A 14,887-nucleotide genomic window follows, 5' to 3' on the forward strand; every position below is an offset into this window, starting at 1 on the left:
ATGCTTTGATCATTTTTGAGCGTGATGCTAATGGTCTAATCATATTCAATGGATTATGCTAAGCTATGCTAAAAGTGGTAGTGCCAGACCCGGAGATCAGCTGAATGGATTCCAAAACGGTAAAAGTCAAATGTTTAAATCTAGGGGAGCTGGAAAATGAGCCTTATTTTCAAAAAAGTGGAGTGTCCCTTTAAATTATTTTGTTAGATCAACTCAGATTTACAAGTCATTTCAATTTAGTATTATTTATCTTAACTAGACATGAGTTGTTATAACTGCAGATGAGATGTAACTTATAAAATATAGTTGAAAAAAGTCAACTTCATTTTATAAGTTGTAGCAACTCATCTCTAGTAGCCTGGCATGACAATGAGTCCAGTGGGATTTGAATCCTTCTGATAATTGCCTAGTATGAATGTAAGTAATAGAACAGCATGAACTAATTTAGTTTGACAGCTCTCTCTCTCTCTGATTCAGAGAAAAAATGATTAGCATGGCTGTTTACATTTACGATAACACTAAAACATATGGAGCATCTTGTATATCAAAACAGACACTATAAGTAGTAAATTAACATATATGGAGGACATGTTAACAGAATACACAGGAAAATAATTGGATTGAAAGAGAATATGATGTAGCAAATTGCTCATTAAAATAATGCACGATGCATTAAAGTGGTAAATGCTCATCATTGCCGGGTGTCGGCTTTCATAATGGTGTTGTGTTACTCACTGCCCCTCAGCTTATAAATCTCTCCTACATATTCAGCTGGTCGTGGTTTTCATCATGTTTTTATGTGATACTGTGGGTCTAAAGTTGATATTTTAAAATCTGGCCTCATGCTTTATCATCCTTTGCTCTTTTATCAGTTTCCAATAATGACCTGAAGTGTGGCAAAGGTCACTCCTTCAAATCTCTTTATATAATCAGAGTTTGCTCTGGTTAATTGGTGCTGCAGCAGGGTTTGGGTTGTGAAAGCGATTGTCCCAGGGGATTTTCGGTTCATTAAAAATCATGACTCAGACCAGCAGCACCACGGCAGAATGTTTTAGTGTTCAGTCAGGAATTATGAGCATCAAAAAAAAATAATTAAAAAGAACACACAATCACCTACACATACTGTATAAAGAATGTTATGTTCTATAACAAGAAAGAGAGAGAGAGAGAGAGAGAGAGAGAGAGAGAGAGAGAGAGAGAGAAGCTATTTGTTTCTGGGTACACGAAGAAAGAGAAACAGACCACAAATCTCCCACAACCACAAATACAGGCTGTCAGAGAGAAACGGAGTGTGTACTGGTATTCATTGGCATCAACCCAAATACACCAGAGTCACAACACCACTTACTCTCTCCTATTGCACAAAAGTGCATTACAGTGGAAAACAATTATCCATTCGGATCTGAAATCTGTTATGCACTGCAATTGCTATAATATATTTCTCTACCCCGCTGCCCCTTAGACATGTATTGGAAAGAAAATAGTGTGTTTCAGACTTTAAAAACGTCTGATCCTGCTTTGCACTGCTAGTTTTCTCTTTGAATAACGCACTGTAATATTCTGCTAGCGTGGTACAATACAGGCCCTCTCTGCATTAGTCAGAATAACTGCTTAGCAATACAGCTTGATAGACTGTGTAGTTCACAAAGATCTAATTTAAAAGAAAGGAATCACGTTTTTTTTTTTACTCTAATGAACTTGCTAAGGAGAGCTATACAGTGGTGAATAATGTGAATGATCATTCAGTGGGTTTTTCAACAAAGCTATCAGATTCAGATGCCTTCACAATACTTATTATAAAACGGGCAGTTCTGGTTCTTCATTCTGATTGGTTGAAACGCGTTCTAAGCCGTAATAAAATATCCTTGTAACCCCGCAGTTCAGACCGCATTACATAAGTATCACTGCGCCACTGTTGCTGCGTACTGATTTATGAAAATAAACACCACGGTCTTTAATCATATTTTTAGTTTTTCTACAATTGCACAATTAATGGCGATATCCAGATAAATGTCAATAAATATTGTTAAGTCATCTCGTCTATAAAGAGAAAACGTTCCCTGAGGAGTTTCTATCTCAAATCCATATTTCCGCTATTATCCACTGGGTGGCGATCTTACCCAACTTAAAAAAAGCTGAATGGGAAAGAGTTAAAGGCGGAGTCCACGATGTTTGAAAAACGCTTTGGAAAAGGAGACGGGCCGACTACCAAAACACACTTATAGCCGATCAGCAGTAAGGAGCGTGTCTACTAACCGACATCCTTGCCGGGTTGCGTATGTGTGGGGCGGGTCTATCAACAGAAGGTCCAGATTCTATTGGGGTAGGGGCGTGTTTGTTTAGGTGATTTCAAATATCAACATTGGCTTTCAAACATCGTGGACTCCACCTTTAAGCATGCTTCCAAGCATATTTGATTACTTCAACAGTTGTACGATATAAATGTTAATTTGCACGATATAAATGTTAATGTATAAATTAGATGAATGTTGATTTATGAAAATAAACACCACAGTCTTTAATCATATTTTCATTGTGTCTTTGCTGCCTCTCTGCAGCCAGCCACACTTAATTCTGAGGAACTACTTTGTTCGGCGGAAGAGTAATATTTGTACTAATACCAACTTATTTGTGTTTTATTTTATTAAATCCTGCTATGCATATGAAGTAACCGTTTTATAAAAGCAATAAGCCCCGCGAAGCAGTGGTGTTACAGTGCACTCCTCTTCGCGTCATGCCTAACAACGCCCCTTAGCTGTTATAAAATGCACTGATACCCACTGCTTCTTGGTGCTTATTGCTTTATTCTGAGATAATGAGCATCAATGTCTGATTTTAGCCATTCATTATGATTTCAATCTTTGGCGTGACCTTATTCAATCAATATTAATGATATGAACAACAATAAATTAGACACACGATTTTTGATAAGACAGGCACATTTATTTGTTAGCAGCCAGCAATCATTCGTGTGTAGCCTATTTAAAACAACAGCAAGAATTACGCTAGCGTTAGCGTCCTTCGTAAGTGCTGAGGGGATATTTGTAACACACCGTTACAATTAACCTCGCTTGGTCAAAATATTTTCAAGCCCACCAAAAAAGTTGCTAAGACCTGTAGACATATTTCAAAACAATGTTATGTTTTAGTCAACAAGGCACTGATTAATACGACATAGCATTGGATTTGGTACCATATGATGAAAAAATGTACATGCATGCCACCAAAACACTCGTTCATCTTTGTAAAAACATTATACATTTCCAATAATTTGTCTTTTGGCAGCGTGAAAAAAATACCAGAAAAACAAAAGGCTCAACCTTGTGCATCAATGTAAACAGTCCGTGTTACAACTAACCCCGCGTTAGTTTTTGCCCCGCGCACCCATACTTTTAAGGTACTAATGTGCACCCAGCCAGTGACAGATTTTTCTGAGAGTGTAATGTGTCAGATGGACCATGTTTATGAGACTTTAATGGCTTTTTTTTTTTCATTTTAAAGCTTGCCATCTATTATATAAAAATTATGTAAATAATAATATATAATTTGGATTCCACAGAAAAGAGAAGGTTATGGCTGAATTACTACAGTATACCTTAAAAGAAACTAGGTCAGCAAACCCAATGGACATGGGATTAATGGAGCACTCTGCTCTTCTATTTCTTTTGCATGCTTATGCAGGCTATCAAATATCCATTTCAGGCTCTGGCCCTCTACCAAGATCTTGATCTTTGTCAGGTGTAATCCCGTGCTCAGAATGATAGCGCTTAGATTAACCTTTCTTTTATCTGTCTTAATATGCCCACATTGCATAATAAGCCAATGCCTTGAATATATCAAATATATCTGTTTGCAGTTTTTGAAGGTTAATTGGACTGAACTCAGATAAAGATCACAAAGATCTGATTCAGGCTGATCAAGCTTAGGATTTATACCGTTGCTCCAAATCTGCCAATGGATTGTGACCTACTGCACTGAAGGCTCCAATAAGACGACAATTGATTTTAAGATTAATTTTATACAGCACGCTACCCTGACACACACACACAAGAGAGAGAAGCAACATTGCCTAATCTATTTCCAGTTTGGTTATTTAGCGTGACTGGCTGGAGCATTCTGGTGTCTGAAGTGATTACGGCAATGTGTTCTGATGGGAGATGGGAATTATTGGGTGTATTGCCCAAGTGCATCCATCATGATTATGTGGAAGCGGGTAATGCTCCACCCCGCTCTGCTTCACTTACTCATAATGCCCTGGTGCCACATGGTGATTGTGGACGTTGATAAAATGTCTACTGAGGCTTTCCAGATATTGCTCTTATGTAATGTGTTCACGTGAAGTATAAACCACCAAAACAATGTTTGTGGTATAAGCAGAATAATTGACTCCGGTCTTTTGAATTATTTGAAAATAATGTAACAGCACTCCGCTTCGTGCCGTTTTAACACCTTGGGTGTGCATTATTTCGAATAATTCAATGGCCCGACATAATTTATTCCTTACACAATAGAAGGTATGCACGTGACGTCACCTTTGGTGAAAGTGACTGAGGTTATGCCCACCGAGTGCCAAGAGACAGAGCGGAAGCATATGTGTACAGTGTGAAATCAGCGAAAACACTGTGAAAACGCGTCTAATTGGGAAAAAGCTGTTTAGATTGTAGATTGTACTAACAGATTAACAAGAATTCGGAGCTATCGTTTTGAAGACTGCCAAGAAACACCGAAAGGAGAAATAAATTGATCGTTCACGCCAACGTCCACAGACCACAGGTGGGTTGACAAGTTGCTAGGGTCACTATTAAGCAGAAGTTTACTTTCTACTTAAAAGTATTTTTTCAAGTATTTGTATTTTATCAGTTTTTTTCTTTAGAAAACATACATTACAAAGGATATTATCATAACTTTTACTCTATTACATTTCATAAATACAAGTTTTTGTTTAACATTTAATATTTAAGTACATTAACATACTTTATCTCAAGTAAAAGTATGCAATTTTAATGTAATTAGGTATTAATAAATTTTAATATGCAATATTAAAGAATACACAGTATGATTCTATGCTTTAGAATGTATTAAAGTAAAAATTTTCCCAATACAAACACCCTAATAAAGCACAGATGCTTGGAAAATGTAACTAATGTAAAGAAGCGTTGTCCATCTCTGCTATGAAGTCCAACTAAATTAAATTTAAGCTGATAATTGTCAGTTTTCCAGCAATTTTCGCAGCAGCCGCTATGAAAACCAGACATTTTGTTGAATATTTGCCACTCAACAGGGAGTGCTCCGGCGTGGTCACGTGAAAAAGTGATGTCATACCCTCTACCGATGGTAGTAATAAAATAATAAAATAAAGTAATAAAATAATATAATAAAATAAATTATTATTTTAAAAATAAAATAATAAAATAATTTGTATTAAAATAATATATCTTATTACTTACAACTTGCTTTACCTCTAGAGGAATAAAATCAAGTCCTAGTGATGCTGATTTTGTTTTTAGAAGAGTAAACAGGGTTAAATGCATCCTATTGACAGCATCTTCTTTATTGACAGCATCTTCATTATCGACAGCATGCTGTGGATTACCACACGCAATATAATTAGAAATGCAAATAAATAGTATAATTTAAAGGAACAGTATGTAAGAAATGTATATAAATCAATCATAAAATGGCCCTGATATGTCACTAGACATTAAGAAATAATTTTCATTTCAAATACTTATATCACTGACAACAGTGATCTGGCCAGGATATTTGTCATTTAAAAAGTGGAGTTGCAGCCCTCAACTGATGTTTATGTTGTCATTTTGTGTATTGGCCACCAGTTGTGTGATTGCAGTACCAGTTTTAGCCACAAGTTTTATGATTGCAATACCAGTTTTGGCCACAATCAAACATACTGTTATAGTTTACCCAAAAACAAAAAATATTATCATCCTTTGTATCCAGGTGGATGCTGCACATTGGTGGTGGTTGAGCAGAATCCCCCATTCATATGTAAAGCGCTTTGAGTGCTGCAGAAAAGCGCTATATAAATGTAACAAATTATATTTCAATTAATTATTATTATTATTAAAACACAAAACTGTTTTGGAGCACCATTGACTTCCATAGTATTTTTCATTCCTACTATGGAAGTCAATGGTGCTCCTGCTTGATTAAAAATATCTTCCTTTGTATTCAGCAGACGAAAGAAATGTTCACAGAATACTTATTTTAGGGTGTGAACTACCCCTTTGAAAATAAATGACAGAAGTACTTAAACTGGAATATTCATAAAGCTGCTGTAAGTGATTTCTATTGTTTTGCGCTGTAAGAAGTTAAATTATAGCTGTTTGTCGATGTTAATCAGTGAACAATATCAAATCAGATTGTTTACCAATGCACCCCCTAAGGTTCGTGCATCTATCTGTGATGCACTTCTTCGGTGCCATCTGATGCTAGCATGCTTCTGATTGGCCTAATTTCTTTAATCAGAGCTCTGTAATGGCTCTCAGTTAGAAAGGCTGTCTACTCATTTATCTGTAGATGCAACCTCAACACGAAGGAGTGCCAGACACTTTAGGCGTTCAACTGAGCTGTGCTTTGAATTTCATAGTGTCGTTTTAGCTGCAGAGAACAATTTAAATTTGGGTCGACCACAACTCTACAACACAAACAGCTGAACAAAATTTTTTATCAAAAATATAGCTCACAAAATGTTAACGCTCCAAAATCATAATACATCATTATAAAACTAATCCGAACAACTCCAGTGGGTTAAGTTAATGTCTTCTAAAGTGAAAATGATAGGCGAGTGTGATAAACATTTTTAATCAAAAAGCAAATCTGAGTGCTAAAATTCAAACAATGCACAATGACAATGTGTTGATAGCTTTGTGTGGTTTATGGTTAAAAAAAAACACATTATTTTTCACACACCGTACATTTTTGTAGCTCCAGATTTCCCTCTCTTCCCGAAACGCACAGATTTTATAAACCGCTGTGTCCCTGATTGGCCAGCTAATCTGTACGTTGTGATTGGCCGGAATACCTCTGACATCAGCCGGAAATGTGACGCTGCTTACCATGTTTGAAAGATTTGCTCACAATGCAATGCTAACAAGAGTTAACTTACAGGCTGTGGTCGGAGCCGATGGTGAAGTGGGCAGCGCTCCAACATGTGTTGCTTTCGGCGACCCGAGTTCGATTCCCTGCATGTGGTCATTTGTCGATCCCGTACCCCTCTCTCTTTCCTGTCCTCTCCTCAATCGCTGTTAAAATAAAGGAAAATAGCAAAAAAATTTACAGGCTATAAGTCCGAAGTGGGAGGAATTATGATAATGTCCATCTTGTCTACAACACCAATCCCAGGAAGTAAACTGTTGCCTACAATCCGTGTGTTTGTTGTAGTCCAAGAAAGAGTTTACGTGAACGACAACTCGCGTCATCATTACTTTGGAGTTTGTACCTTTTGCATATCGTTAACATGTACTAATACACACTTACACACCAAAGGAAATGTAAAATTGTGAATCAGACAATAGTTGCTCTTTAAAATAACCTTGTTGTGAGTTTTCTACACTGATTTTGTGTTGTTACTCAGCAGCTCATTTTTATTTTCAACCAACAAGTTATGGATTGCATTATTAAAGGCACACCATGGAACTTTTTGGCCACTAGGGGGTGCTAGACATGTATTTTTCACGTCTAGCGCTCCTAGAGGCCACAAGCGCCGCAACACTGTCGCAAAGGAAAAGAAGACAACTCTTTAGGTCACAAAGTGTGCCTTTCAGCATGTCATATGAATATAATTTCATGGGTTTTATTTCAAACGCCAAAAGATCGCATAGCTCACGTTTTCAAGCCAGTTGTAATTGTAATCCCTTGGTTAAATTTTATATTAAAAAAATATTGCCTTAAAGGGGAATCGAACCCAGATCGCCGTGTCCTAGGTCCATGAAGCCACCATGGCGCCACAATGTCACGTGATATAAGTCTCTCTAAACTCTCCAAGTAGCCTAAAAAGTAAAAATAGTGTTCGGGCGCCAGACAGGACTTCAATATGTAAGCAATATAACATTACTTACTAAGTACAAAAGCATGAGGGCCAAGTCAGCATCGGTCAGAAACCCCTCCTCCTTCTTTAGTTCACGCCAGCGAGTCCAAAAAAAGTGCATCCATCCTTCACAAAATAAATCCAAACGTCTCCAGGATGATAAGGGTAATCCGTGCGGTGCTGTTGTAGAAATATCCATATTTAAAACTTTATTAACGAAAATAAAAACCTTCCGGTAGCGCCGCCATCTTAAACTCCTCTGTATTCAGGAGAGAGTATTAGCGTAGTGTACGCACTTTTCTTAGTGACGTATGACAAATTCGGAGGGCGGGGGCACAGAGCAGCAGCAGAGTAACCTCCGTAGGCTGCGTAAGCTCTCATCTTGAATGCGGACACGACCAAGATGGCGGCACTACCGGAAGCTAGTTATTTTCGTTAATAAAGTTTTAAATATGGATATTTCTACAACAACACCGCACGGATTACCCTCAGAAGAACTTTATTTATCATCGTGGAGCCGTTTGGATTTATTTTGTGAAGGAAGGACGCACTTTTTTGGACTTGAAGGTCGTGGACCCCGGGACTTCACATTTAATTAACTGAAAGATCTAAAACATTTTCTAAAATATCCGAAAATGTGTTTGTCTGAAAAACGATGGACATATGCAACTCGGACAGCTTGGGGGTGAGTAAATCATGGGTTTAATATAATTTTTGGCTGAACTATCCCTTTAACCTATTTTAAGTCGATGTACCATCACAAGGGTCTTGAAAATATATTATGAAGGGTAAAAAACTACAAAGTGTCACTTTAACCAGCATCACCAATCGAGGTAGCACAGACCTGATGAATTTGAGGTTTCTGTCACATGTCCAAAATTTGATCTGATAAAAAATAATGTGTGCGAATTTAAGAGCACTTTGTTTCAATAGCGTATTTTGCATGAATCCAAACGTGTTTCTGAAAGACCCTTAACACAGCACCCTAAACAAAAATGAGCTACGACGAACTGAACAGATGCTAATAGCGACAAGAATGAGTCATTAATGGATGATAACAGTTGAGTATAGGCAGGCATGTCATTGACACTGGCACCAATATGTTATATAAGTGGTATTCACAAAATGTCACGTTTGTAGTGTTCTAGCAGCGTGTGTACTTGTTATGAACCTGGGCAGGTTGAAACACGTTACTGGAAGCGGTCTGTGACACGTGTTGCAGCGGCTATACAGAGGAGGATGTGTCCGGTACATTGTTGGCGGGTGTCGTGTCTCTCCTCATCATCCCGTGGCGATCGTGAGAGACTCTGACAGAGAGAGCTAGCGACCGGTGAGAGCATGTTTGTTGCAGACTGTCAAGAGATGAAAGTTTACTCAAATAATAGTCATCTTTTTGGGGCAGATTCTGGCAAAAAGCAGCGCTGTTATCAATCTCACTTTTCTGATTAGAATTTAAAGTATGTGTGCGATTGAGCTATAAAGGCCACCCAGCTAGCCGGACTATTATAAATAATGTGGTGATTTAGGCCATGAAGTAGCGCACTTGGTCATAGTTCACATTGCTCGTGGCAGGCATCAAATGTCAGGATTAGAGACATTTACACATCTTGACCCAGACATGCCCTGTCTGAAAAGGTAAAAGCTTATGTTTATCTCCATGAATACAAGTACAGCAGTCACCCAGACAAAAGGTCTACTAACTCTCACTTTCTCTCTCTCATCAGTATCGATGCTCTTTTCTCCCTTTCTCTTCCACGGGTTTATTTGCAATATCCACTGAGCCCTGTTGATATGAATTTTATGATAAGATGCAATTAGTGGATGATCCATCCTTGTACATCAAAGCTGCCCAGCATTAATTACTGAATGCTTATTCATTACTGCAGCAGATTTTCCTCCGCTAATGTCACAGTATGAAGGGCAAACAAAGTGCTTTAGACTTGCTCTAGATATGCACTTAGAGTAAATCTGTACTTTGTGTTTTTGAGTGATGGCCTCCACTGATTCTTACAGAACCAAATTTGGATTCCCTTGGGTGAAAATATCAGAGAAAGCTTGCATCTGCTTCCACATCAGTGCCTGAGCATGGCTATCAAACTGACTTTAATTAGCAGAATGATGTGTTTAAAAATGTCATGCATGTTAAATCTGTAGGGTCCTGCGTGCAGCTTTTTGGACACTAATAAAGCATGACAGTGGTTTTCTGTAAGCAACAGGGATGACATGAGGATTAGACCTCCCTGTTCATCTGCTGAAAGGTCAGGCAACATTATTGTAGAGCCATTATGAAGAGATTGTCTGCACTTTGCAGGCGGGCTGGGCTTCATGAGTGATTCTAGCGATGACAGATTGCTTCTTTCCCCATAAGGGTTTGTTGGGAGCTGGTGTTTTATTTTCAAGATTTAATTTGACTTGTCATGGGACCCTGGGTAATCTGTCATCGATTTCAGATTATTTCTAATGATGTAGCTCACTCTGTGTTTATAGGGTGGCCATTCGTGCCAGTTCCGCCGGACACGTCCCAAACATGTTTTCGGGTTCGTTCTCCGGAAGTCGCGCGCATACGTCATCGAAGTTCTTGCATTTTAGTTAAAATACATTAGAAAATTAAGATTTATTTCTTTTAAGACATACAATCGTAGTTTCATTCTTACCTTGAAATGTAACGGTTGCTTTTCTGAAATTAAACCCGAAATATTAAACCTTGATGACGTATGCGGTCGACCAACGCGACTTCCGGAGAACAAACCCGAAAACATGTTCGGGACGTGTCTGGCGGAACTGGCACGAATGGCCACCCTATGTGTTATTATGGTCAAGTATAATGCCTTGATCTTGATCTTTCTTGTTTTTGTTTTGTTGGCTGTTGGTTTTCCCGCAAATCAATATAAAAGTCTTAAGTAACAGAATTTATTTTGGTTATTAATATTATTTAACATATCATTAACCTTCACTAAAATTAATTGGTCATAAAAGTAATTTTATAAAGGTAGGGTATCACATTTTGAAAAATGCTAACGGTAACCGACTAGCAATGAAATCACGATCCCACCCTCCATTCAAATCGCCATCCAAAGTCACGCCTCTTTCAAAACACATGAACACGCACAGATCAGACGGTCACATCTCATGTCTCATTCACCAGTGAGAAAACTTTGCAGTACAAAGTGAATAACACTTCCAAAATAACCAACTGGTTTACATCAGAATAAGTTAAAGCACACTTTCGGTTGTGTAGATGTAGTAACTATATCGTTACACTTATCCGTAAACGAAAACAAATTTCATAAGCAACACAATGTTTAATCAAAGTAGATTATCGGAATCCATCTCAATACAATTATATCGCGTACCTACCTTACCAAAATAAACAGTTCAACGACCATTTCAGACCCTTTGCCTCTTGCAGCTGTTTGCATCTCGTGGTAAAGCAGTAAAGTTACCGATGTTCATTTGGGTTTTTGCTCTTGCTGATCCAGGCAGTTTTTGCTGTTGTTGTTGTTTCAAAACATTTCTTTCGGTTTGTGGCTCCTGTGCAGGTTGTCAATTCAGCAGAAAAGTTTGCCATTCCCCCTCTGTTACAGACGGGAGGTAAGGGCACGTAAAGGCGCAGATGACGTATGGTGTCTGCATGAACAAGCTGCGCGGTGGCATTCAAATTACGCTTGCGGATGAGGGACAAAAAAGGCAACGTCCGTTCGGACCGAGATCTATGATTGGTTGAACATTTTTTGGTCCTACGCCTTTCGCAGATAACATAAATTTCTACAAAAACATTTAAACAACTTAATAGTGATTGCTATCAGGATGTGAGGAGACTTTTAACGAGCATAACTAAAAAATTTTCTGGATCAAATGAGATACCCTGCCTTTAAGTCATTGTTTTGAAATAGTGAAAATTTGTATCTTTATCTTTGCACCTTTGTATTTTGCGCCTCCCTATGACACTTTCATTGTTTCCTATAAGTCGCTTTAGACAAAAGCATCTGTTAAATGTCTAAATCAGACAGATTTTACCTAAAGTCGTATTATAGTCACGAAAATTTTGATTAATTTATCTTGTCCTTGTTCGTTTTCGTGTTAATGGCACGAAATTCTGCTTCGTGTCCGTGGCATGACTTTTTTTCATGTCATTTTATGTATTGTTTTCTTATTTCTTTTTTTCCTATTTTCTTACCATTGTCGCTTGGGGTTGGGATTAGAATCACTTTCTGTTACATGTAGAAACCAATACATAAAAGTACATCCTAACCCAAACCCCAGATCTAACCCAAACCACAAGCGACAATGATTTAACAGTAGAAAAAAATAGAAAACTACATTAAATTACACGAAAAAGAAATTCATGCCACAGACACGAAAAACTATTTATAGAAATTCGTGCTGATTGACATCAAAAAGACATTTGTGCTCAAGGCACAAAAAAGTAACATTTTTTGAGATCATATTGGCCTAAATGTATGTAAATGTAAGTGAACGGTTTACCCAAATATGAAAATTTCTAAACAAAATGTTTGTAAGAAAAACAAATAATATTTTCAGTGTATTTAGAGATTGAAATTTTGTGTATTAATGGAAACATCCAGATCAACCTGGTAAAATCAAACATTGTGGCACGTTGATAACATTGTTTCTGACTGAGTCATAGACACACAGGAACCACTGATTAAATGCTAAGGTTAGAAGTACACATTTTTTTTACACTATGTCCTGTTTCTCTGTTTGCATCCGTTTCTTTCTTTGTAATTCTCTGTAATGAGAAGTAGGACGTATTTCACTGTAAAAAAAAAACTGTAATAAAACAGTAAAATACCGCCAGCTGGGGTACAGTCAAATAACGGGCACAATAAATTACAGAAATTTTCCATGATATAAAACTACAGTTTTTTTTCTATAATTTTACATTAGTCTTTATAAAGTAAAAATTGCATTCTGTTCTACAGCTCATCTTTCAATAAACAAGCACATTTGCACACCTATTCCCAAGCGAATGCAACCTTCATTAAATTCACCTTCCTCTCTTTATTCACCTCATTGGTTGCCTGTTCTGTGTGCACAAGAGCTGATCGTATATTGCTCATGTTACTTCAGTTGTGCAGACTCTTGCTAATTTATCACCTTTACATCGTACTCCTCTTCTCCCAGATATTATTCACTTTCCCCTTGGATGAATCTTCTGGCTTCAGGCTGAGTTTCTTCATCGTTTTTGTCATTTACAGCATCCCTTCTATTTTCATTATCTGTCCTTCCACCTGGCTTCTACTCGGCTCAGAGGAACAGAATCACTTACAGAAAGCACAGCGTATAGAGATTTTATAGAGCAATGCAGTAATATTGCAGCGTTGTCCTTCGTGTGACTGGTTTAGCTGCTGTTGTCCTAATGTCTATATTAATCTGCATCCGTAATTCAGATTTTCATTAGCTTCCACATACGTTGGGGTCCACATTAAAATATGAAAAATATTTATGACATTAAAAAACCATAATCATATGATGCTTTATTCATATCAATATAAAACATTATCTTAACATTTCAGAAAACCCTACAATCTTGAAAATAAAGGTTAAAAAACTTTTGTGGTCAGGATGCGTGGTTCCGGTTGTATTTGTAAACATTAGTAAATGCATTAGGTAACATGAACTAACATTAAACAATACTTCTACAGCCTTTATTAATCTTAGTTCATGTAATTTTCGGCATTTATTAATATATTATTACTATAACTGTTAACATTAGTTCATGCACCATGAACTAACATGAATAACTATATTGTCATAAACTAACATTAACAAAGGTTAGTAAATGCTTAATAACTATGATCATTGTTAGTTCATGTTAGCTAAGGCAGTTAAAGGTCACGTTCTTCCTGATCTCATTTTTTAAACCCTAGTAAGTGTGTAATGTTGCTATAATAGCATAAATAATACCTGTAAAATGATAAAGTTCACTGCCAGGTGATTTATTTTCTTTAACAGAATTCCCCTTTCAAAGCCTACAGCGAACGGCCGGTTTGGACTACAGCACTCTACTTCCTGCTTTAATGACATCAGTAAAACTTTTTTACTTTTTTAACTAAACTCCGCCCACAGGAATACGTCAGTCGCCAGCTAAGCTAAAGGCAAGCTAAGCTGCTATCAAATCACAACACACTAAACAAACTACACAATCAGAACTCATTACGTACTTCTTAGAATGAGGAAGACATCAGCCCGTTTTTAGGACAGTGAAAACAGTGCTATACAGATAAGTAAATTGTGTGAAAAATACTGCGTTTTTTTTACACGTGAAACATAAACACATGTTGAATTGCGCACTGTAAACACAATCAAAGCTTTAAAAACACAGAAAGAACGGGACCTTTAACAAATACAACCTTATTGAAAAGCGTTACCGAAAAACTTTAATATAAAGAGGACCTTTCTGTTGCACCAAAAATTCTTTGTAGTGGGAAAAGTTTTAGATTGGTGAGAAGCGGGGCCCGGGGAAATAAATTGCATATATTGGCAGCAACATGAACCAACTTCCAACAATCCAATCAATTTTCGATTGAGGAATAAAAGTCCTGCCCTACCTTTAAGTCAATTACTACATCATTGTGATTTTAAGAACTGTTGATTGGAAGATTCTTCGACGAACCAGAAACTGTCCTTTTTCTGGCATTGCTGTGAAGATCCTCTTGTAACTAAGAATGTAGGGTAAAGATAAAGAATTATACAGAACATTAGACATGCCACCACTGATTCCTTTAATAACTATTAACCTACTTAGTGAACTCTCTGTCTTGACTGATATAGGCTGATAAATTACAATAATTATTCTGTATACAGTATGTATTCATT

This window comes from Misgurnus anguillicaudatus, chromosome 22 (assembly GCF_027580225.2).
Source record: "Misgurnus anguillicaudatus chromosome 22, ASM2758022v2, whole genome shotgun sequence".
Lineage (NCBI taxonomy): Eukaryota > Metazoa > Chordata > Actinopteri > Cypriniformes > Cobitidae > Misgurnus > Misgurnus anguillicaudatus.